This window comes from Bemisia tabaci, chromosome 7 (genome assembly GCF_918797505.1).
Source record: "Bemisia tabaci chromosome 7, PGI_BMITA_v3".
NCBI lineage: Eukaryota > Metazoa > Arthropoda > Insecta > Hemiptera > Aleyrodidae > Bemisia > Bemisia tabaci.
Genome location: NC_092799.1, coordinates 30,970,550 through 30,994,436, shown reverse-complemented (window position 1 = coordinate 30,994,436; position 23,887 = coordinate 30,970,550). Strand labels below are relative to the sequence as shown.

At 41.2% G+C, this 23,887-nt stretch overlaps 1 protein-coding gene across 3 annotated transcripts in view; it reads left to right on the top strand.

The window, feature by feature from the left end:
- The window catches only part of 5-HT2B (5-hydroxytryptamine receptor 2B), a 362,394-nt gene that overhangs the window by 108,013 nt on the left and 230,494 nt on the right, over positions 1-23,887 (top strand). The window lies entirely within an intron of this gene.

Here is a 23,887-nt window from a genome sequence, read left to right as displayed (position 1 = left end):
ATATTCTGAAAATACGGGGTGAATAAATAATACAGTTATCTACCATGTATTTTCAGAACAATTAAAATTCTCCGAAGCAAATTACAATAGAAAATTTCAAAATCTACGAGGAATTTAAGACGCCTGAATGGCGGAATCAAGATCGCGATAAAATCATACGACAGTCAATTTGCTACCTCCTCTCATTCTCCAGTGGTATTTGTTAAAAACAAACGCATTTTCATGTGGTATTGTGATTTGTCTACTAAGCACTGAAAGCGTGAATAAGATTCAATTCAATTTTATTATAGAGATAAGTACGACCTCTTTACATTTCTCAAGAACGAAGAGGAGAAAAACATTTAATTAAAGTCGCAGGAACTGTGTTAAACCGCATTTAAGTTCTTCTCGTAAAAAAATACTCCTTGATACAGAGTCTCACAGGAATCGATTGAACAGGAACCGCGGTAACATATTATATCCTTCCTTTTGAAATCGATCGAGGCTTATATTTTAGTCGACAGTTTTATAAAAAATATATCAGGTGACTTGAAATACAACATTTAAAAGGTTAACATGCCTTAGTTAGTGGAGCAATGCACTTGAGTTAGGTTACAACCTAAGGATACAACTATTTTAACCTTGATGTGTTGCACAGTATCACGCTTAATTGAAGGCGTTTTATGTTGGTCCGACTGCGACCTATGAAAAGTAGAATCTCGATGTGTTGACTTATTCAGGATGTTTGCGTTGCAGACGTCAAATGCGAAATGATGAGTAAGTTTCATGTACTTTAGTGTTACGCAGGGCATAAAATGACATTTTGGGTTGTGATAAAGTATTCAGCTTAATTTTAAACAAATGTTCGAAGTCTGAATTTTGACTTGCCGAGCAGTTCCTCCTTTATATCTTGCTTCATTTGAAATTTAAAAGTTTTAATAATGGTATGTAGCGTTACAGAAAGCAGAAGGTTTGAGACGAGCCACAAAAGCTGAAATGTTAGCAAGAGATCCATATGAATCGTCTATTAAGTTATATTTGGGAAAAATTCAAACCCTTTTTTATTGATGGAAATTTAAACGGCCCCAAGTGCTTCGATTTACTTGAAAATGCAATTGAGCCTGCCATAACCGATATTGTAGAAACAGAGGTGAACTTTTCATACTTGAACCGATTTACGACGAAAATAAAATTGTTTATCAACATGAAGGTTGTCCTACCCATTTCTCTGCAGACGTTACGGCGTATTTGAATCTTAATTACCCGGGTCGGTGGATTTGTAGGGGAGGTCCAATTTTGTGGCCGCCGCGGTCACCCGATTTAACCCCCCTCGATTTTTTTCTCTGGGGATACTTGAAGTCAGCTATATTCGAGGCAAAGTTTGGTGGAGTTGCGGCAAACAATTGTCGACGCCTGTGCCTCGATCACCCAAGCCACTTTGAAGAAGGTTCGACAAGAGTTTGAGAACCGACTTTACTATTGTTTGCAGCACAATGGAGGTCACTTTGAACATTTGACGGAATAACAGAGCACCAGGTATAAAAATGTCCAGTAATAATAGTAAAACAATTGCTAAATTTTTCTTTTCTTCTTTTTTATCGTTAAATTTGAGAAGGAGGGCCTTGAACACTTCTCAAGCATTCGAAAGGAGGGGCGCTTTTTCACATCGGCTTCATTTTTCGACAGAAGACTTAATCTTGTGATGTCGCATACTCCAACGATTGAAGGCGCCCCGCATGACAACTTTTTTGTTCAAAAATTATACCCACTTTTCAGTTACCACAGAATACCACAACAGAGACGGCACTTCTCAATAGTAAGAACTTAGATGCACAAAAGCTATCGGCAGAATGGAACTTAGTGATTCGTGCTAATGACGAAAGTCTTCCCTGTAAGAAATATATGAATCAATCTGTACAAAATAGGACGTTTGATAAGATACAACAAACAGTTTGTAGTTAGTTATAGGAGGGTCAAAGATTATGTCATAAAATGTTAGAAAAGTTAATAGCTATAAAAGGTGTTTTCAGTGCGGAACCGAGCGATAATGAATACGACCATGAATTCATAGATATTTTAACACAACTCCAATCCAAATTAGAGGGTTTTACGGATCATGTCAAGTCCTTAAATGCTGATGCAGCAAGTGCAAGTGATAAAATAAAACTTTATGATCCGTACCACGGCGCTATTCTTAAAGCACAAAATTGCGCGAGTTTTTTTTAACGAGATGGAAGCAGCAATACACGGATGCTGATAAAGTTGGAGGGACGTGCAGTGGACGAATTATGGAAAACCTCGAGCAATCTGGAGATAAGGGTAACACGGTCACAGCGACAACAACAGCAATTTCCCTCCTTCACATGACTGTGAGTTCCGCTTGAATGATGGGAGAGGACTTGTCATCGTCCCCCCTTCAGACAAGATTGTCAACAAACTTGAGAAAATTAATTCTTCTCCAAATAAAGTCGCTTTTAGTGAAACTGCTAAAGACTGAGATTCGAGGAATCCCGGTTTCAAAAAAAAAAAAAAAAAAAAAAAAAAGGACGTAGATGAAAGCGCATGTTTGCTGCGGGGTCTGGCTTTTCTCTAGCACTTTGTTTATTTGCTTCTCGTTGAGTTTGTCAGATCGGTTGGAGGAAGTGACCAATTTTCACCCCCATAGCGGAAAAAGCGCGGAAGACTTCCGGGAATTTGACAACGTCAGATTTTATTCCACTGCTTTCTTCGTGGCAGATAAGGACAAAATGTTCCGAGAATGTACATTCGTCTGGTCTGATTTGGACGTATTTCTATCAAACGGAGCTATGTGCATTAAGACACGAGCCCTGAGACCCATAAGAATATGTGCATAACAGGGCGGGCTCACGTCATAATGCACATAGTTCCGTTTGATAGAAATACGTCCATTTGTAGTGGAGCACTCCTTGGTGCATTAAGTGATTTCCACCGACATCTAGGCCCAATCTATCAAGAGCGTCACGACCAGAGACACCTCTTCTCTGGAAGATTGTATTGACCAAAAAAGGGGGGAAAAAACACAGGACGAAAAGTACACAATAAATAAACAAGTCTCGAAGCAAGACCGACTACATCGAAAAGCACGAGGAAATAGACGGTCTTCCTTCGCGGTTTGGGTCAATAACACCGCCCCTCCTGTGGCGTGGCGTGCTTTGCGATACATCGATTGATCGGCCATTTAAACCTATGGAAAAGTATCGATAAACACAGTGTTCGCGGCGAACACCTTAATTATCGATTATTTACCACAGCTTTAAATGGGGAAATATCGATAGATCGCAAAGCACGCCACGCCTTTGCACCCTTCCTCTGCTGTAAGTTTCTTTCACTCTTTAAAGTGTTATCGCGATGTTTCTTTAATCCCAAAGAACCGTTTTATGTTATGAAGGGACGTATGACAAAACTCGGGCTTCTACGCTTATACCTCAGAGAATGCGCTGCTCATCACAAGATTTTGCGAGAAAGTCCTCACTGGAAAAAAAAACACATTGGATCCAGACTCTTGAAAACATTGACAAGAAAAAATACTCTTGATTCGATCAGATTTAAGCTTAAATCAAAAGGAAATCCGCTCAAATTAAGAGGCTTGGTTCTTGATTTAAAAATCTGATTGAATCAAGAGTATTTTTTCTTGTCGATGTTTTTAAGAGTCCGGACTCTAGATCCAATGTGTTTTTTTTTCAGTGCTCCGTATTGCATTTCTAGGCGATGACTTTAAAAATTCATCGAACGATGTTTCACTCGTTGCATTCGCAAATGAGGTTCTGATACATCATCGAAGAATTTTCAAGAAAACTTAATGATACAAACTGCATCGATGTAGAGACATATATTGTATAGTATGTATAACAGAGGGCCGTTGTTCTTTCGACAACTTGACTTGTAGGATATCGTAAGTCAAATTATTACATTCCTCTATGATAAACCTAGTGTTCGAAGTTAGGGTAAAAATTAAAATTTTACGGATTCACAACTTGATACGGTTTATCGTTAGATACGGAAATCATAAGATGTGAATGAGAATGGCTTGAAAAGCATTATGACCTTCATTGATAATGATAAACGCATCGCATCCCTGCATCCATCTCATTATCTGCATCCCTCCCTTCTGGAGACAATAGCAACTTGCTCGATAACATTACCAATATAATTAAAGTTCGGCAATCTGTACCAAATATTATAGCCAAAGCCCAGGACCATTACAAGAAGATATACGATCAAGGACGAAAACCGATCACTTTTCAACCCAATGACCTTGTTTTAGTCACCTTAGTACCAGAGGGATCAAAACTAGAACCTCTGTATAAAGGTTCTTATAAGGTAATTCAAAAAGCGTCCGAACTCAATTATCTCATTGAATTACCCATTCGGAACAAACTCTCACAAGAGATACTTCATGTTTCACGTCTGAAACCATACCCAAAACCGACACTGCCACCTTTGGCGTCATTCCAGAGAAAACATTCTCTAACATTCTAGTTTTGCATTATATCGGTACCCAATGCATTTGTTGAGCGTTAGCGCGGTCACACTAAACTAATCAAGACTCAACCAACTGCAAAATCGCACACTGAAAGCGTTACTGGCCACTAAATTTGCTGTCACTCCCTTAGGAAGTGTTGCGCTCAGGGACAGCCGTTGTTGGCAAAGGAATCATGACTCGCAAGACGATTCCTCCTCGCTTGAGGACGTGGATCCAAGAACAACTAGTACAAAGAAACGGAAGGCCCGCGCGCACCTCCGAAAAAGTCCCCCAAAGGGGAAAAGTACCCCCTCAAGAGGGAAAGGCGGTGGGCACACCGAACAGTTGGACCGCCCGGAACAACCGCGCCCGAAGCTAGTTCGGAACCCAAGGAGGGAAAAGGAAATAACGAAAGTGAGGACCCCAAAAAGGCCCTCCTAGAAACTGAGTCGAGTACGCAAGAGTCCGATGGGGTCTCTTTGCTAAGTGACTCACTTGATGAAACGAAAATAGGTCCGGAGACACGTTGTAAAACTAAACAACCGGAAAGCGATGCATTAAAAGATAAAACGGAGACCCAACTCTCAATATTTGATAAAAGCAAGGTTGATCTCGAGCAAATAATCGACGCGATCACCAAAAAGAAATCCACGAACCTCAGAGATCGTGAGAGAATGAAGGAACTTATAGAGAAAATGGGAAAAGAGTACAAAAGGGTAGAAAACGACCTTGTCACTACTCTAACGGCTCTGAACAAAATTGGAGGAGTAGCCAATAGAGCTCCCCCGAAATCAAGTAAAGCGGGAGCCCCATCGGACAAAGCCGGCTCTTCAAACACGAGAGAGGGTGCCGTCTCCCCGCCACTAGCTAGTGGGACGGGGAACCCGAAGGGAGGGACGGCTGAGGGGCAGAGTACTGCCGTGATCCTCCACACGGGGAGACCGCCTACGGCCCCAATGCCTCCTCCTAAGGCACCGACCCACGAGCTAGAGGTACAAGGGCCCCAAGGGCCAGGGCAAGCACGCGAGAGGCCAGAACTGATGCTTCGAGGGTTGGTCTCTTTTTTTCTTAATACGAGTAATGTTGAAGATTAATTTGCAAAGAGAAAAGATTTAATAGAAAACAAGGGTGACAAGTTAATTCTACAACTAGAGTAAATTTATGAAACAGTGACTACACTAACCGACGAGGTGGGATAACAATTTTAGATGATAACGTTACCAACAAATATTTTATACGTACATACACACGTAAAATACCATGTTCTTCCACCGCCAATCCGGGCGTTCGCACACCTTCATTTCATTAAAAACTTCTGTCTCCACCCTTTCACCGAGCTTTCCATTCGTTCGCAGTTTAACATCTTTAAAAGAAAAATAGAAATACGGTGGTTTTTTTATTAGATTTGTCTTTTTGCAATTATCATTGTGGAAAATTCTCAAACCCAACAGACGAAGAAAAAGACAAGCAAACAAAACAACATAGATAAATCGCCATCTACAGTATAGGTTTTGCATGCCCTGCAATCAATCTAACATAGGTGAAGAAAACGTTTGACAAAAATTAACGTTAAGAAGCAGCGTAAAAAATATTGCCGAACGAGAAGACAATTGGTAACAGAGCGTTTTAAGTCGCATGAAATGAATTTCCCTTGTCCCTTATCAGGCCTCAGAGCAAAGAGGAAAAACCAACAGCTGAAAATCAGGAATTCTAAGTACAAGTATCTATGTCAAAGTCGCAGTTTTAATCAAAACCCGACGAGAAGCCTGCATGAATCCATTGTTTATAATATTGCACCCAGTGGCAAAGACAGAAGCTGACCTGAGCAGGACATCACAGCAAATCCCCAACTTGCTCAAACATTTTTTGTTCCCTGGTAAAGTCCGGCTTTTTCCAGGTCCGAAACATACAGTTACGGTGTCGCGCCAGTGCAGTGCAGTGGCGCGGTGTGCTTTGCGATTGATCTGCCATTTAAACATATGAGAAAGGATCGATAAACAGGGTGTCCGCAACGAACACCTTAATGATCGAATCTTTACCACGACTTCATATGGGGAAAAATCGACAATCGATCATTCACGCCTCGCCACTGCGCCAGTGGGGTGAGGACCTGGTGGCTGCTGCGGTGGCAACAAGTGCATACTATTTGCTTTCAAAGGGGGGGAAACTGCATACACTAAAAATATGGATATATTCTAATACATGAGCAGGTGAGCTTCCGTGACCTCTTTGTATAATTTATGAGGCTGAAATCCGCAACTTAGGAAAGGACGTGGGATGGCTAGGTGTTGCCTTCATCCCGACTCGCTTTCTTCTCCGCATTATCAACTCCGTGACAAGAGAGACGTTCTCTCGTCGCTTCATATCGCGTACAGGGTGATCCAAAAGTTCTGCACAATCCCCTCTAACTTTTGAACGAAGATTAGGGAGAGACTTGAAATTTTGCGAGTGGCCCTGGGACAAAAATTACAACTTTTGGGTGACCTCAAAATTTTGAAAGGAACACCTTGAAAAAATCTAGGCAATAACCCTAGAGATTTATAAGACTTACTCTAGAAACTAAAAATAAAGTGGCTAACGGAAAAATTAAGACCCCTTCCCAAACCGATGTAATGGCCACGGCTGGTATCGGTATTATAAGAAGTGCGTAAGTTAAGTTTACTATATAAAAATATGATTATTTTTTCTCCTCAATTGATTAATTACTGACCATAAAGACCTCACGTAGGTCTAAATTCTCATTGTATAATTGTAACTGTATTTCTCCTTATGAATAAAATAAAAAAAAAAAAAAAAAAAAAAAAAAAAAAAAAAAAAAAAAAAACCCTAGAGGCACTCCATGTTTGGTGTTTGGATCTCAAGAAGACATGGACAACCAGACTTCTATCTTTCCCAGTTCTTTTCTGGACATGGCGCGTTCGCGGACTATTCACACCGATTCAAGAAAAGGAAGAACCATTTTTGTCTAAACATCAAAGACACTCCCGAACACACGTTCTTTAATTGTAATACAACACAAGAGAAGAAAAACAAACTGAAAACACAATTCAGAAGCAAATTAACCCCTGAAAACACGGTAACAATCATGCTAGAATCCAGAGAAAAGTGGAGGTTATTACATACTTACATAAAAGAAGATACAACGCAAGCAACTGGCACTGAAGAACGAATAAGATGAAACGTCCACCAACCCTTCCTCCCTCGGTGACATACCCTGTACGGGTAATTCCGAGGAGAATGAAACACAATAGAAAAAAAAGAAGACAGAAGAATCTTCTGCCACATCTCTTAATATATAAGCATCTTTAAATGGAAATATAAAAGGGGGCTTCTCACAAAATAAAAATGAAATCAATGTTAAATATTTAGGCATCACTTAGTATGTATAATAGGCCTTCGGGCTATCCTTCAGTCTCGGATAGTTCCTTTTTGTAATTTCAAAATAAATCTTTCTTCATTAAAAAAAAAAAAAAAAAAAAAAAAAAAAAAAAAAAAAAAAAAAAATACCCTGGAGGCTATAGGGGTGGTGCGGACACCCTGTACAGTCCACGATAATCACTTGAGTGAAGACGCTCTGCAGCGTTCAACTTCACGACGGATACAAGCAGTTTACGAGACACACGCGAGTAAATGTCGTTGAGAGAAACTGACTTACAGGATGATTACAAATATTCTTCGATATGTACCGTCTCCAGTGTCACCTAAGTAATTAATGGTACATAAAAATTACACTATTATTTTTAACTAGGAGGCTCTGCTCCATGACCGCTACGCGGCCCAAACCCCGGGGCGCAGCGAGCCTCCAAGGGCCGCTGTGCGGCCAGCGAAATCGTCGAAACCGACCGTTGAAGGTTAACGAGCAAATAATTTTAATTGAATAACAAAACGACGTTTCAAAGAAAGATTTCCCGCCTAAGAGAGTCAACTTAACGAGCGATGATGTTTAACAGGGTGTCTAGTATTTTTTAATTTTGAAAAATCCTGATATTTTCCTGATATTTTAAAAAAAATTCCTGATTTCTTCATTTTATCAATTCCTGATTATTTTCCTGATTTTTCTCGACTTCTGGCACGGTAGGCAAATAGCAGTAAGACTTTCTCCGCTAAGGAGATTTGCGTAAGAAAAATTCCTGATAAAACGTCCGATTCTCCGATTTTCCTGATCGGCCAAAATTCCTGATATTTTCCGGTTTTCCCTGATGCTAGACACCCTGTTTAAGATATTCTATCCAGCATGCAACTACCAGAGCCTCGATCGGCTCGAGCTGAAAATAAGGCTATCCATAAATATTTATCCTCGAATCCGTGAAAAGAAATAACGATACGAAGAAGCATTGAGGACAACCTGTGGAAGATGCTACTCGAGTTCAATATTTCCAAGGCGCACCTTTCCTCAAGGCTCGATGTACGTGAGTGGAGAGCCGGACCCGGACGAAGAGCCTGGTAAATGAAGCCGTGCAAGGTTGCCAAGTTCTAGGATCCAATGTACGTTTCCTTAAATAATGATGGGGCATTCCGATAGTTGCAAAATCAAGTTTTGATTATTTCAAATAATAGATGAGCAAAAAATAATAGGATTAGAATAAACACGATGTTTCCAAATCAAATATTAACGGAGATACCATTCTTCAATAAACACCACACATACGAGGTCTTCTACTGGTGCATACTGTGGTTCCTTTCAACTTGGTTTTACTAGTTTATATACTAAGGGGAGCAACCAGTGCAAATGTGTGAATCACTATAGATTTTCTTGACTAAAAATGTGTTAATTCCGATACTTAAAGAAGTTTCAAATAATAGATGAGCAAAAATAACAAGATCCGAACAAGCACGATGTTTCCAGGTAAAATATTAACGGAGATACCACTTGTATGCGTTCCATTCTGTGTTCTTCTAAACTAAGATCATTCTGTTCTGAGCTTACCAAGGTGCTATTAAATCTTGCTTATCTTTGCTTCAGCAACATGTGAGTGTGACATTTTCATACTCCATTCACCATTTGTTCACGTCATATATAAAGTTTGGCTGCAATGTAAATGCAGACGATCTCTTACTTTTTTGTAGCAGCGTTATGAAAGACGATGAGTGCAAAAAGTTTGCGAGACTAACTGCGTATCAAGCCGATGACTCGTTATGGTTTGATTTTCGTGTCGGTAGGGTCTCAGGCTCAAAAGCTCATGAAGCATCGCGATGCAAGACTGGTGCAACCCTGCCTTTTTCCCAAGTTCTGCTGGTATCTCGTTTGAAATTATGTGCATATTTATTAAGGTAATTTTCGTTTTTCAAGGGTTTTAACCTGAATTTATACTAGTATGTTATCTGATCGAATAATTTAATTGCTGACTAAAAAATTCAAGGGTCAAATTTTACCAGAAGTATGGTAAATCCTAACAAGAGTCTACTCAATTTTCGACACGGTGCGGTGGCACTGTAGGGTAAGGATAACCAGACACCAAGGAGCAGGCTGATTTTTGAAATTCATGGACGAAGCGATAGGCGAAGAAGACATAGGGAGTATGGATCGATCCGATTGGTCGAAATGGGTGGATTCTATAGACTAAGGGAGAAATCTGTGAACTAAATATAGGGTCCCTCGTGGGTTGCCGTTAGTTGGTCTATTACGTACCCCCTATGTCCATTGCAACCACCCGCATCCACCAATAGGCTCCCTCCATATCCCCTTTGTCTCCATCATCTATAGCTTTGTCTACCAATGTCAACAAATTGCTTGCAGTTCTTTCTCTTCTTAATGTTTCTGTCTTTTCCATTTCCTTAAATATTTCTCCTCTATAACCTCTGTCAATAATCAGAGCTAATGTAAACGAATGTAATCCAATTCAAAGTTTTGCGATTCTGCTGTACGATCCCTTGTAATCAATGTCCAATCTTTGTAATGTCCATTGCAACCACCCGCATCCACCAATAGGATCCCTCCATACCCCTTTAGCCTTCTTCGTCTATAGCTTTGTCGATCAACTTCAATAATCAGCCCGCAGGTATTGCTACAATGTTGAAGGATGCAATTAGAGTTACAGAATTTGCAACCGTAGCGCTAATCAGCACCTTCAACCATTCTATTTTTTTCAGCGGCGATGACAGGTCCTAAGTAGGCCGTTTTTTACAGCACGATCTGGCGGCGAAAGCGCGGAGGGTGGAGGCCGGGCGGCGATGTGATGAGGATGGAATAAATAGATGACGGAATAAATGATAAACTGAAGACAGAGACGATGAGACCATTAGAAGCATTAACACGGGCTCGAAGCCACGTCTGAGTTTGGGGATGCCGGCAGTCATTTTTCCTTCATCAATCCCGGGGGAAAATCACGAGTTGGCGAGCCTAAGCTCCCGTCCGGTGCAAAAGAACAGCAACCCCGTTCGGACGTGAGCCACCGTTGCCACGCACTCTTACGCGCTCCAGGTCTCATCCTCGGATGGAGATAGGTCTCTATAGGGGTGCGCGGTGGTAAGCCTGCCGGAGCGACACGTTCTGTTTGATAAATAAAACTGCCGAACGGGATCGGGGCGGGGGGCCGCGGGGGGACAGCCGATGAAGATGGGGATGGGGGGCGAATCACGCGGCGAGCGGAACGGAGCGCGTGCCTCTAATTCTCCGGGAAAATATCGGGCGGCGGTTATGATGTCAGAATACATCACGCTTCGCCGTGTTGCCGGCCCTGGGGCCCCGAGCACCTTCGCCGAGGATCCTCCCGTCCTGAGGAAAAACGACGTGTGAACATTCCAGAGTTGCCGTAATTCCTCGGATTAATCGTGTATTGATTAGGAAGTTACTCTTACTTGAATCAAGAGTTCGAAAACACACGAACTCGGAAAAAAAATTGTTCAGGAAACACCTAAAACTAACAGCGAGCAAAGAAAATGATTTAAGAAAAACCTTTTTGGTGCCAAAGGACAAAAGTACTTAGAGACTTTGTACAGCACCAAGTTGAAATCGATACACCATGTTTGATGACAGAGAATTAAGCGTTTAAAAATTTCCGAGTTGGGGTGTTTTCGTTCTCACTGACTTTCAGATACTGATTTTTCATAGCCTGCCCAGAAAAATTTACATTTTTCGACCTGAATAACGCTTGAATATTTATATAACTTGTTGGTACAAGGTATACTGAACCGAAAAAAGGAAACCGCAAGATCGGATGGTCACCTGTTTCCCTTGAGATGGCCAAAAATGGTATTTCCAATGAAATACTTCGATTTTACCCTTTTCCCGTCGCTGTTTCGAGCACTTCCGATTGCAATTTCGAAATTTCCTTTTGCGTGCAGATGCTTCTGTCCATAAGTGTTACTAAACCGTAAAAAAGTGAAAATCGAAAAAACCTGAGTGGGTGTGATTTCGAACTCACTGATTCACTTTTCCTTGAGATTTTCAGGTATTTTCGATAAAATTGCGAACTGACAAATCTGAAGCAAAATATAAAAAAAATATCCAGTTAATTCGGTTTTCACCGAGGAGAATCTGGCAACGCCTAAAGGCTCATATGGCGTTTTTCCTTAGCACGGCAGAAACCCCGCTCCACCCTTGGAATCGGGGTGGATCCGCAAGACCAATGTAAACAGAGCCGTCCGGGGAGGATTTGTAGGCTCTGTTGATGTTGTATAAATTGTCGGAAGAGGAAAGAATGATTCTCACGGAGAAAAGAAAATCGCCGTCCTTCCAATGCTTAAGGATGGATTCTACGTAAAAATTACTTTTCTAACCCAAGTTACAACGTTACTATAATGATTAAAATTCTTTCGGCTCTGGTAACAAAAGGTGCAAAGATCGTATTCGATAGTGGGTAGATGTATCGTTCATACAACAGAACCTTGAACCAAAATTTAAGGATTTCAGTTGGAGAAGCTGAAAATGAGAAAATTCCTGACAATGTTACTTCCCATTGTCATTTGGTGCTCGAAAGACAACAAATCATTCACGAAAGACCCGTTCCCTCAGATTTCTAAATTGACTTGTGAAGCTATGTTTACATGTTGAACCAATCGATATCGATCAAATCTCACCAAACAGGTGAGATTTATCGAATACAATCCATTGTTACCGGGACTGAAATATCCGTTCTCACAAAAATAACATTGACACTAAAACTGGAGTAGCATTTTCGACCTAGAGTCCACTCTCAATATTGTGGGGGCGATTCTTTTCATTCCGTGCTCGAGACCTATATTTGGACAAACTAATTCCAAGAAACTCGTATGACAGATGGAACTAAAAAAGGTGCGCGTTTATTTGAATGATTTACGGAACTCTTGCCCTATCCCTGAGAAGATCAAAATTTTGTAACGAATTGAACACCATAATAGGATGAACGAAAGAAAATTGCTTTGAGAAAATACTTATTCTTGGAATTTTAAGCAAAAAACGACAACAAAGGATTGTCTGAATCCTGTTCAACAGGTGCAACCAACATAGTTTCCGCGGGACACGTAACGAGAAATGGATAGATATTGCGAACAGCAAGATAGTTGCGGAAGGAGTCAAAAGAGTGATCAGACAAAAGGCATGATGCGACGTATATGACGTACATCGTGAATCGCGTAAATCCTTCGGCCGTATGAACGATTTTGCACCCTTATGAATCTCCAAAATCACGTGAAATTCATCGTCCTAACACGTTTTAAAGTCGTAATAATTATCGCGTGAAAGCACTAACGGACGGTTGTTATAGCACCGTTATTAATCTCCAAATCAAGTGAAATACATCGTCCTAACATGGAGAAGTTTGAAAGTCACGAATAATATCGCGTGAGCCGCACAACCGGATGTCCGTTTTTGTACCCTTAGGAATCTCCAAAATCATGTAAGACAAATATTTCTAGCGTGCAGTCGTATTAAAGTCACAAAAATTATGGTGGAGACGCACAACCAGATGCCCGTTTGCGGACGGCTGGGAATTTCGAAAATCACGTCAAATACATCGTCCTAGCATGGAGTCGTTTCAAAGTCACAAAAATATCGCGTGAGACGCACAACTAGATAGCAGTCTTCGCACGCCTAGGAATCTCCGAAATCACGTGAAATACATCTTCCTAGCATGGAGGCGTTTGAAAGTCACGAAAAATATCGCGTGAGCCGCACGACCGGATGACCGTTTTTGTACCCTTTGGAATCTCCAAAATCACGTGAAATACATATTTCTGGCGTGCAGTCGTTTTAAAGGCGCAATAATTATCGTGGAAACGCACAACCAGATACCCGTTTGTCCTCCCCAAGGAATCATCAAAATCAAGTAAAATACATCGTCTTGGCATGAAGTCGCTAGAAAGTCACACAAAATGTCGCGAGAAACGCACAACCAGATAGCCATTTTCGCACGCCTAGGAATCTTCAAAATCACGTGGTACACATCGTTCTAGTTTGCAGTCATTTTAAATTCACAAAATTATCATGGAAACGCACAACCAGATACCCGTTTGTCCTCCCCAAGGAATCTTCAAAATCACGTCAAATACATCGTTCTGGCATGAAGTCGCATGAAATTCACACAAAATGTCGCGTGAAACGCACAATCAGATAGCCATTTTTGCACGCCTTGGAATCTTAAAAATCACGTGGTACACATCGTTCTATAGTATGCAGCCGTTTTAAAGTCACATAAAATATTGTGTGTTACGTACCAACGGACGATTGTCTTTGAACCCTCAGGAATTTCCAAATTCACGTGAAATACATCGTTCTGGCATGCAGTCGTTTTAAAGTCACAATAATTATCGTGGAAACGCACAACCAGATACCCGTTTGCGCACGTCTGGGAATTTCCAAAACCACGGGAAATACACGGTCGCATCCCTTTTGGGCGCCGCCGAAATCGTGGCGCTTTTGGGCGGGTAATTCGCTGGTCGCCCTTGTCAATCATAGGACTTCTGGGCGAGTGTAAATGATACTGAATTGTTAATTTTTGGCAACAGAGCATCCATGGGATTTGTTTACAGGATCTGTTATTTTTATTTTTTTACAAAGTAAATCTGAAGCAACATACTGTCGCATGTTTGATCAAATTAAGGAACTTAGCTTACGTTTAACCGGTAAAAGCTTAAATTTAACTACGGTGATGACACTTCTGAAGATCTTGACAGCAATGAAGACGATGCTAATGATGAAAGACTAGATGATGCTAATGATGAGAGAATAGATGATGCTAATGATGAAAGACTAGATGATGCTAATGATGATTCTCCTGTCCGGCGAGGTCCTCGTCCTAGGTGAGTCTTCCCCCCCCCCCCCCCCAAAAAGTTATTGCTTTCTAATCTGCTCCTCCTAAGATTGCATCTGAATTCCATCAAAATCACATGGTACACATCGTTCTAGTATGCAGTCGTTTTAAAGTCACATAAAATATTGTGTGTTACGCACGAACGGACGACTGTCCATGAACCCTCGGGAATCTCCAAAATCACGTGAAATACGTAGTTCTAGCATGCAGTCGTTACGAAGTCACAAAAATTACCGCTTTAAACCCAAGACAGGATTGCCGTTTTTTAATAACTCAGAATCTTCAAAATCACGTGAGGTACATCGTCCTAGCCTGGAAATGTTTGAAAGTCACAAAAATATCGCGTGAAACGCACGACCAGATAGTCATTTTCGCACACCTATGGATCTTCAAAATCACGTGGTACACATCGTTCTAGTATGCAGTAGTTTTAATGTCACATAAAATCTTGCCACCCACGACCAGATAACCGTCTTTGTACCTTTAGGGGTGCCGCCTTCTGCGCCTTTAGGAATCATCAGAAATTACGTGAATTGCACCGTCTTGGCACGGAATTGTTTTGAAGTCACAAAAAATATCGCGTTATACGCACGACCGGATGACCGTTTTTGCAGCCCTACGAATCTTAAAAATCGCATTAAATATTTTGTCCTAGCATAGAGTCAGTTGAAAGTTACCACCGAATCGCGTGAATTCGTCGGCCAAATGACCGATTTTGCACTCCTGAATCTCCAAAATCACGTGAAATACATTGTCCTAGCATGGGCAATTGGGCATGTTTGAAAATCACAGAAAATATCGCGCGTGAACCGCACGACCGGATAGCCGGTTTCGCACGCCTAGGAACTTCAAAATCACGTGATGTACATCTATCTCTCTAGTAAGTGTGCAGTCCTTTAATTCAAATAATCGTAAAGCAAAGTCGTAGAGCAACCATGTTCAATTTTTATAAGAGACTAGCCGCTGTGGCTCGCTTCGCTCGCCTCGCGTCTAGCCGGGGGCTCCGCCCCCTGGACCCCCGGTCACTCGCTTCGCGAGTGACTTACGGCTCGCAAGCGAGCCGTATTCCGTGCCGTAAATGCAAAAAGATGATAAAGTAATGTAATCCAATAAGAACTCTTCTGAATACATGAATGCGAGAGGCATTCCTTCCTAAATTAGTTTACCTGTTTTCAGTTCCGTAATGATCTTCCTTGTAAATTTTCAAAAGAAAAACGAAATTACGCGAAATTGCCAAGAAGCATTATGGATAGTTTTCCTGTAAGGAATTTTTCTTCGGGGGGGGGGGGGGGGCATTAACTGTGAGTTAAATAAGGCGAAGTCCCTCCGGAATATGACAATGTAAGCCCTGCGCACTTGGTATTGGCCAGGAGGAGTAGCTCACTGGCGTCCTCCAGGACTCCAGCCAACACCACGCCAAAGCTACAGACTTAAACAATCATACGTCGGGTGGCGCCAGTAGTTGAGAAGTTTAGGACTTAAGAAAAGAGACAATTTCGAATGTTACATGAAAAAAAAGCATCTCATGCATTTGGCAATCATATAAATGAATGTATTTTCAAATTAATTTCGCGCAAATGTATGAACGAACGGGGTACAAAACGTATTACCTTATAAAAGAAGGATTTTCGGTTACTCGGCACTGACCGGCAAAATACATGTAAATTTGGAGTTACTCCTCCTAGTCGTTAGCTACTCACTCAAGGAACATTCTGCGTAAAAAATTCGAGTGAATTGTTTGAATGTGTAAATTATTAGACTCATTAATTAGTATACGCACTAAAAAGAGACAAACTTCATGCACAGGACGCAACAATCTCGCACATTTGCACCCAGAAAGTATGAGTAGAAATTGTGTAGAACGTTTCTGGCGAAAACAGGTGTACAATAGCCTCGCACTGGGTTGGACACTAAAAAACCGAGGATATTCCGTAAAAAAAAAGAAAGGAAAGAAAGTATGAATAGAAATTGCTAAATATCCATTCATCGACTGGCGCGGCCGCAAAAGAACGTATCTCGCGAATACAGAGGCAAAATAGTATCACTCAATATCGGACACTCACGAATCGGAAATGTCCCGTGAAAAAAGAAAGAAAAATTGAGCAGATATTGTTAAGTACCCATTGATCTACTAACATAACCGTAAAAGAACGTATCCGACGAAAGCAGATGAGCGATGGGCAACCTCTCAAAAAGTCGCGAGATTTCGAAATCTAATCAGTGTTGCTCTCGAGATGCAGGATGCAGCTAAGTTGGCAGCGTACACGAATAGACTGATTTTCGGAGCAACTCAGAGGAAGCAATTCAAAGGAAGCAATTCAGTCCTGAAAACATTTTGTTTCCTGTTTTTTCCCACGGTTTTCCTTTGCTCTTCGATAAAGGTGGCTGATGTAGGGGTAACGGGAGGGACGAACATAATTCTGCAGTGGTAAGGAAGAACGCCGTATGAGTCTTCAGACGTTGCCAAATTTCCCCTAGAAAACCACTAAATTTCAGGAAAATTTTTGAATGCTTGTCTACCAATTTCTTGGATAATTTTGTTGTTAATTTAATCTAAAACGTCTGAAAATATCATGGGGAAAATATTCATAATTTTCCTCAAAAATAAACTTTTTATCGAAGAAAATTTGGCAACTCTCGAATGTTCATATGTCGTTCTTCCGTAGCAGGGCAGAATTGCAAACACTGCGCTTTAAAAAAGAGACCATTTTCGGCTTTTTTCAAAATATTCGGACATAACTCCAATAAAAATACAATGAGAGCATTAGCGCGAGGTCTGGATGTCGCTCCCTGGTCGGAAAATTATGTTTTGACTTGTCTGCCGACAAAATCTCGTCAAAGCGCTCAAGAATAGCTAGGCCTGGACATGAGTCAGGAGTCAGGAGACCAGGCGACAGCAATAGATCTCAATTCGTCATCCTTTTTTCCCTTCCCGCTCGGCCTAGTGGAGCTCCAAAAAAATTGATGAAATTTCTCTCATCGGGTTCGATTTCAACTTTCCCAGTAAATTTACGCTCTGCTAAAAAAGTATATTACAATGAACTAAATTTCGTCGTGATATGTTGATAAGTAACGGAAATATCGTTCAGCAAGTTATAAATGCAGCAGTTGTGGTATCGATCTTAGTGTACCGTAGAATCATGTATTTTCATTAGTTTGACCACCATTCTGCTCAAAATTTCACCGCGAATCGAAAAATGTACACTGTAAAAACAATTTCCGAATGATAGAAAAAATTGCATTTTTACTGTCTTTAAATTTTGAGGGTCAGATTTTGTTTGGCATATGAGACAATAGGGCTGCGATCCCGTAGCGAGCAGTCTCGGGCTCGAGGGTTGTTAGACAAAAGGACGGGAAAACCCATGTCATCGCGTCGCTTCGACAGTTTTATGGAACCACGTAGCTGGGGCGGCTTCCTTTTATTCAGACAGAGCAGTGCTGAGACAGAGTCCGAGTTTGACCTTCGGCGTTGGGTGAAGGCTGTGTAGTAGTAATATGGAGAGGGGTCTATTTGCATCTCTCAGCGGTTTACACAGATATGGCTGAAAAATTGGAAATTCTCATAGTTTTGCGAGCATCTAGGAGCTAGAAGCTTTCAATCGACCCAAAAATCGTAAAAATCGCCCCGGTAGATCTCTCAAAATAGGCGTTACAACAGGAACATAACGAATTCCCGGGAACTTAAGGCCGGAGGGGGGTGGATTTGGCTTTAAGAGCGTCTCAGGAAGAAGAGTCTGAAAAATTTGGAAGTCTGACAATTTTGCGAGCATCTAGAAGCTAGGAGCTTGCGGTCGACCCAAAAATCGTAAAAATCGCCCCGGTAGATCTCTCAAATTAGGCGTTACAACGGAAACATACCGCAACTCTCGGAAACTTAAGGTCGGAGGGGGGTGGATTTGGCTTTAAAAGCGTCTCAAGCGAAAGAGGCTGAAAAATTTGGAAGTCTGAAAATTTTGCGGACATCGGGACGTCAAGGGCTTTAACCAGAGTCAAGCATCGTCGAAATCGGTCCGGTAGAACTCCAGAAATAAGCGTTACAGTGAAACCCCCAACGATTTTATTTATATAGATGAATGGATTCAAAATCCAACGGGTGCACCCAAAATAATTCGTATATTAATCTCTCATTGCAACGTTATGCACCACTTGTACGATTTATTTTCAATAAATGATTTCGAAAAGCTACACACAGTTTTTCTAAAAAGTTTCCGCGTATTTACCAGAATGATCTCAAGGGTATCGAAAAGTTCGACGGGATATTTTCGTTCGTTCTATTTCCTTACAACATAGCAAAAGAAAACAAATTAAAAATCAGCCGAGTTTCTGAATCCTAACAATGAGGATACAAATTTTTAAAATATATTTCAATTCTGGTAAAAACTGGAGCCGAGAGTCAAGCACGATGACCCGGAGTCCTACAGCATTCCTTCAGTCTTGTGGGCACTAATATGCGTTTCACGCCAACTGACCGACTGCGCTGCCTTTGGCGCAATGCGAGAAGTATTCATGCAGTCTTTTAGGCGCTAATATGGGCTGGACGCCGCGCCGAGCGCACTGTTGGCGCAATGCGTGAAGTATTCCTCAAACCTTGCAGGCTCTGATGTACGTTTAACGGCCGCCGCACTGCGTGTTAGGCGCGATTATTCGAACGCGGCATCGCTAATAATATAACTTAAAAGGCCCATGGTGTGTTTCGACGCCGTATGAGCATTCCAACGTTGCCTCGTGTCTCCCGATTAAATATTTACTCCGAGAAAAGATAGGAAAGTTCCTGGTACCCACGACCACTATTTAATCTTTCCACTTCATTTCCCATCAGAAGGTAAGACATCGACGACTTGGCAACAAACTAACCTAAACTAGCGTTAACACAAAAATGCGCTTATATTCCAACTGTTAATTTGTTTTGCCAACTTTCTACCTTAAAATAATTTCCTAAACTGTTAATTACTAGTAACAGTTTCTTATTAACTAATTACTTTACTAAACTTACTGAAAAATAATTAAATATACTGGCTACGCTTGGAGGCTCATACGACTTTTTTTTAGCACGGCAGTAATCTCCGTTCTCGGATGTTTCAGCCTGGGCCTGGATTAGTCTGCCGTGTTGTGGAAAAACGCCGCATGAACATCCGAGAGTTGCCAAAATTCCACGAATGAATAATGTATTTTTCAGAATAGTCACTCATACTTTTCCTTGAAATTTCCCAGTATTTTCGGTCAAATTGCGAACACAGTCGTCTGAAAAATTTAAAGCAAAACATTAAAAAAATATCCAGTAAATTCAGTTTTTATTGAGGGGAGTCTAGCAGGCCCTCAAGGCTCAAACGGTTTTTCCATAGCACGGCAGTAGTGCGTTCGGTAACGAGATCCCAGCTCCGAATTTTACTGCAGGAGTAAAAAATTAGCCGAGAGTCGAGAACCCGGGCCTGGATTAGTCTGTTGCGCTAAGGAAAAACGCAGTATGAAAATTCGAGAGTTGCCAAAATTCCCCAGAATATTCTTGAACCTTTTAAAGAAGGAACTCATCCTTTTTCTTGATACTTTTCAATCACTGGAAAAAAGAAAACACATTGGATATAGAGTCCAGACTCTTGAAAACATTGACAAGAAAAAATACTCTTGATTCAATCGGATTTTTGCTTGAGTCAAAACGAAATCCGCTAAAATTAAGAGGCTTGGTTCTTGATTTGAGCTAGATTCTGATTTAATCTAAAGTACTTTTCCTTGTCGATGTTTATAAGAGTCTGGACTCCAGATCCAATGTGTTTTTTTTTTCGAGTGATCAAATAGCGAACAAAATCCTCTGAAAATTTTGAAGGAAAACATTAAAAAAACGTCCAGTTAATTCGGTTTTTATTGAGGGGAATCTGACATTGCCTGAAGGCTCATACGGCGTTTTTCCTTAGCACGGCAGAGTAGTGCGTTCGGCAACGGGGCCTCGGCTCTGAATTCGACGGCGGGAGTCAAAAATTAGCCGGGAGTCGAGAGCCGTTGCCGTCGGAGTTGGACACCATTTAAACCTGTATCACGTAGCGGAATCCTCATCAAAAACAACATTCAATCACACGCCCGGCTCGGCGCTCGCTTCGCGCTCGTCCCGACACAAATAACCTCTTTTACTGCTCCCAACCCCCCCCCCCCCCCCCACGCGTGGCACCTGGCCTCCTCCGCGGGAACGGGACTCCCTGTTCCGCCCGTCTTTTCCGCGGCCACTGAACCTCGGCCCGTCGATGATGCCCACGCTGAGGACGGACTGCCCGATAACGCACGGTGGGCCCACCTTACGAAAAACCCCGTTCAGGGTCGCCACCGAATCTAGACAATGAAATTCCATGAAATTTCCGTGTGTTACCTTAAAACTTGGGTGAAATTCCTTGACGATTGAATGTATACCAAACGATGAGCCCACGGCGGGCCCACCTCGGGAAAACACCGTCTAGGGTTGCCATAAAATAAACAAAATGAAATTTCCTGACATTTCCCTGTTTTCCCTATAACTGGAAAAAAAACAAATTGGATCTAGAGTCCAGACTCTTGAAAATATTGACAAGAAAAAGGACTCTTGATTCAGTCAGATTTAAACTTAAATCGAAAGGAAATCCGCTTAGATTAAGAGGCTTCGTTCTTGATTTAAGCTAGATTCTGATTGAATCAAGAGTATTTTTTCTTGTCGATGTTTGTAAGAGTCTGGACTCTAGATCCAATGTGTTTTTTTTTTTCCAGTGCTGACAAATGTTGGCGAAATTCCTTTGCAGGCAAAAGTTATTGTTCGAAACGTTGTTTATAGATCATGATCATGTTAATGGATCCAAGATCTTGGACCCAATGCCCACTGCTCACTTTTCACAACAAAGATCGAGCACGGAGTCCAAAAGCTCGTCTATGCCTCGCCTGATGCAACTAAACTGACGTGTGTGAAATGTAAGGTTGCGTCGTGCCATTTTGAAGGAACTCCTCAAGAGCACCGCCGGCTATCGCATCTCTTCTCTACGAAATGCCGACGTCAATTGAAGATGCTGAAGTATGATGGAAAACTCGAAAGGTCGCATTCCATTGAGACATTTTGTAGAAATGAAAAACAAAATTTGCCTACGTATCACACGTCCGAAATAAACTTCAATCCGAGAGGTCACCAGTGAAATGGACCCTTACTTTGACAATCAAATCGGGTAATTGAAACAAAAAGCTCGCCTCACAAGAGCATATTTAATGGTAAAACTTAAAAGTAATTACGATAGATACTATCGTCCATCGGGTTACGTCAGTGCACGTTAAATTAGAATACGCGATTATATGCGATCTTAACGAAGACACACGAATGACGGGATACATTCATAGTCTTACCTCGAACAGCATATATCCTTAAGAAGGCTCATATGCGATCTTAACGAAGACACATAAATGAGAGGATACATTCATTGTCTTACCTCGAACAGCATACATCCTTAAGACGGCTCAATGCGATTTACATCGTGAATAAGGATGCCTTCGACATTATTGCAATTAAGATTAATTTTTATGAGCCTCGATTAGTCAATGATATTCGTCAGGAAAACTCTGGAAATAGATCCACGCAAAGAATGACAAGAATTGGGACTAAAAAAATACAATACGAGGAATAGAGAAAAAATCTGCGAAATTTACCAACTCCATGGTGGGTACAATTCTTCCTTAAAATTGATAAAATTCGCTGTATTTTTTCCCGTGTATTTTACATTTCCGAACACACAAATATTCCTCATTAAGCTGCTTTTGTATGCTAACAAACTCATAGTTGAGTATTAGTCCTCATCTTACTGGCTAAGCATTTTTGGTGTATTAGCAAAACATAAATGATACGAATAGATTTTACTCCTTTAAGAAATATGGGAATAAGCATTCCAAAGAGACTTGACACATATACGATACGGCAAACAACAGCGACAGGTGGTATTTTTCTGCGTCTAGATGCTGCTTGCTACTGTGCGACGCTTGAGAGCACTTTGAGCCTTTCGATATCTCAAATCCTCCTTGCCGAAATAAGACTGCGAAAGTCGGCAAAATTACTTGATTTAGTATCGCCGTCAATGTGCTCGATGAGAAATGTGAAGGATACGTCTTCCCCTTTCCTCTCTGTTCTTTCATCTCCGGTAAAATATATAAAAAGGACGATTTTTCCCCCCATTCGAGAAAGCTGAAGAACGGGTTTTCCTGGACTCGAGATTGGCGTAGATGGACAAAAAATTTCTGAGATCCGTCTTTAGTTGCACGGCCGAGCTACATTGGCGTGGCGTGCTTCGCGATATATCGAATTATCTGCCATTTGAACCTTTGAAAGAGGATCGATAAACGGAATGTTCACAACGAACACTTGAATAGTGGATTCTCTACCGTAGCTCCGGGGAAACCCGGAAACATCGATAATCGATCATTCCCATCGCACCACTGCCGCGGCACAGAATCACAGAGCGTACGAAATCAACTTGCTTGGTATTCAGAGGGACTTGTAGGTTCGGAGGAGTTCAATTATTTTATGCACATCATTGAATCGGAGATACGGTCTGATGGGTCGGAACTGAGACTGAGTGACTACACTTGGGTAGGATCTGTATCCTTTTCACTGGCATCAATAAAGTCTTACTTTATACACTCCGTAATTGCTATCACTATCAACAACTACCTGATCAACATAGTAAAATAGCAACTTAATTTGGGGAAAGGCTGCAAAAAGGGGAACAAATCAAAAGGGAAACTCGGAAAGTTTCGACATAGTCACAATTTCATTATCAACCGGAAAACAAAAAATTAAAGAAAAGAGAGTTGTCAATTCGCTGTTATTGCGAGACCGAGACTGATTACAAGGTATACAGACTCGGCCCAGTGCAGCAAAATCAAAGCACGTGGAAACAAAGATTACTAAGGTTGGAAATTTAAGGTTTAAAATAGGTTAATAACTATTTAGGTTTTACCTGATCAACTGGTCTGTCGAGTAGTGTGCCGGTGGTATGACTCTTATGATAACCGTCCTAACAACAAGCATTTCTTGAGAAAAGGAGAGCTACAACGCATAGAAATTTATCCTCGAAAATGGTTCTTAAAAACCGCATTATTCCGCATTTAACCGCTTCATTATTGACTTATTGATTCAGTTAATTAAGTAGCGACCTTAATCATTTCAGTTTTCTAGAAAAATAGAAATTTTCCTTGAAATGTA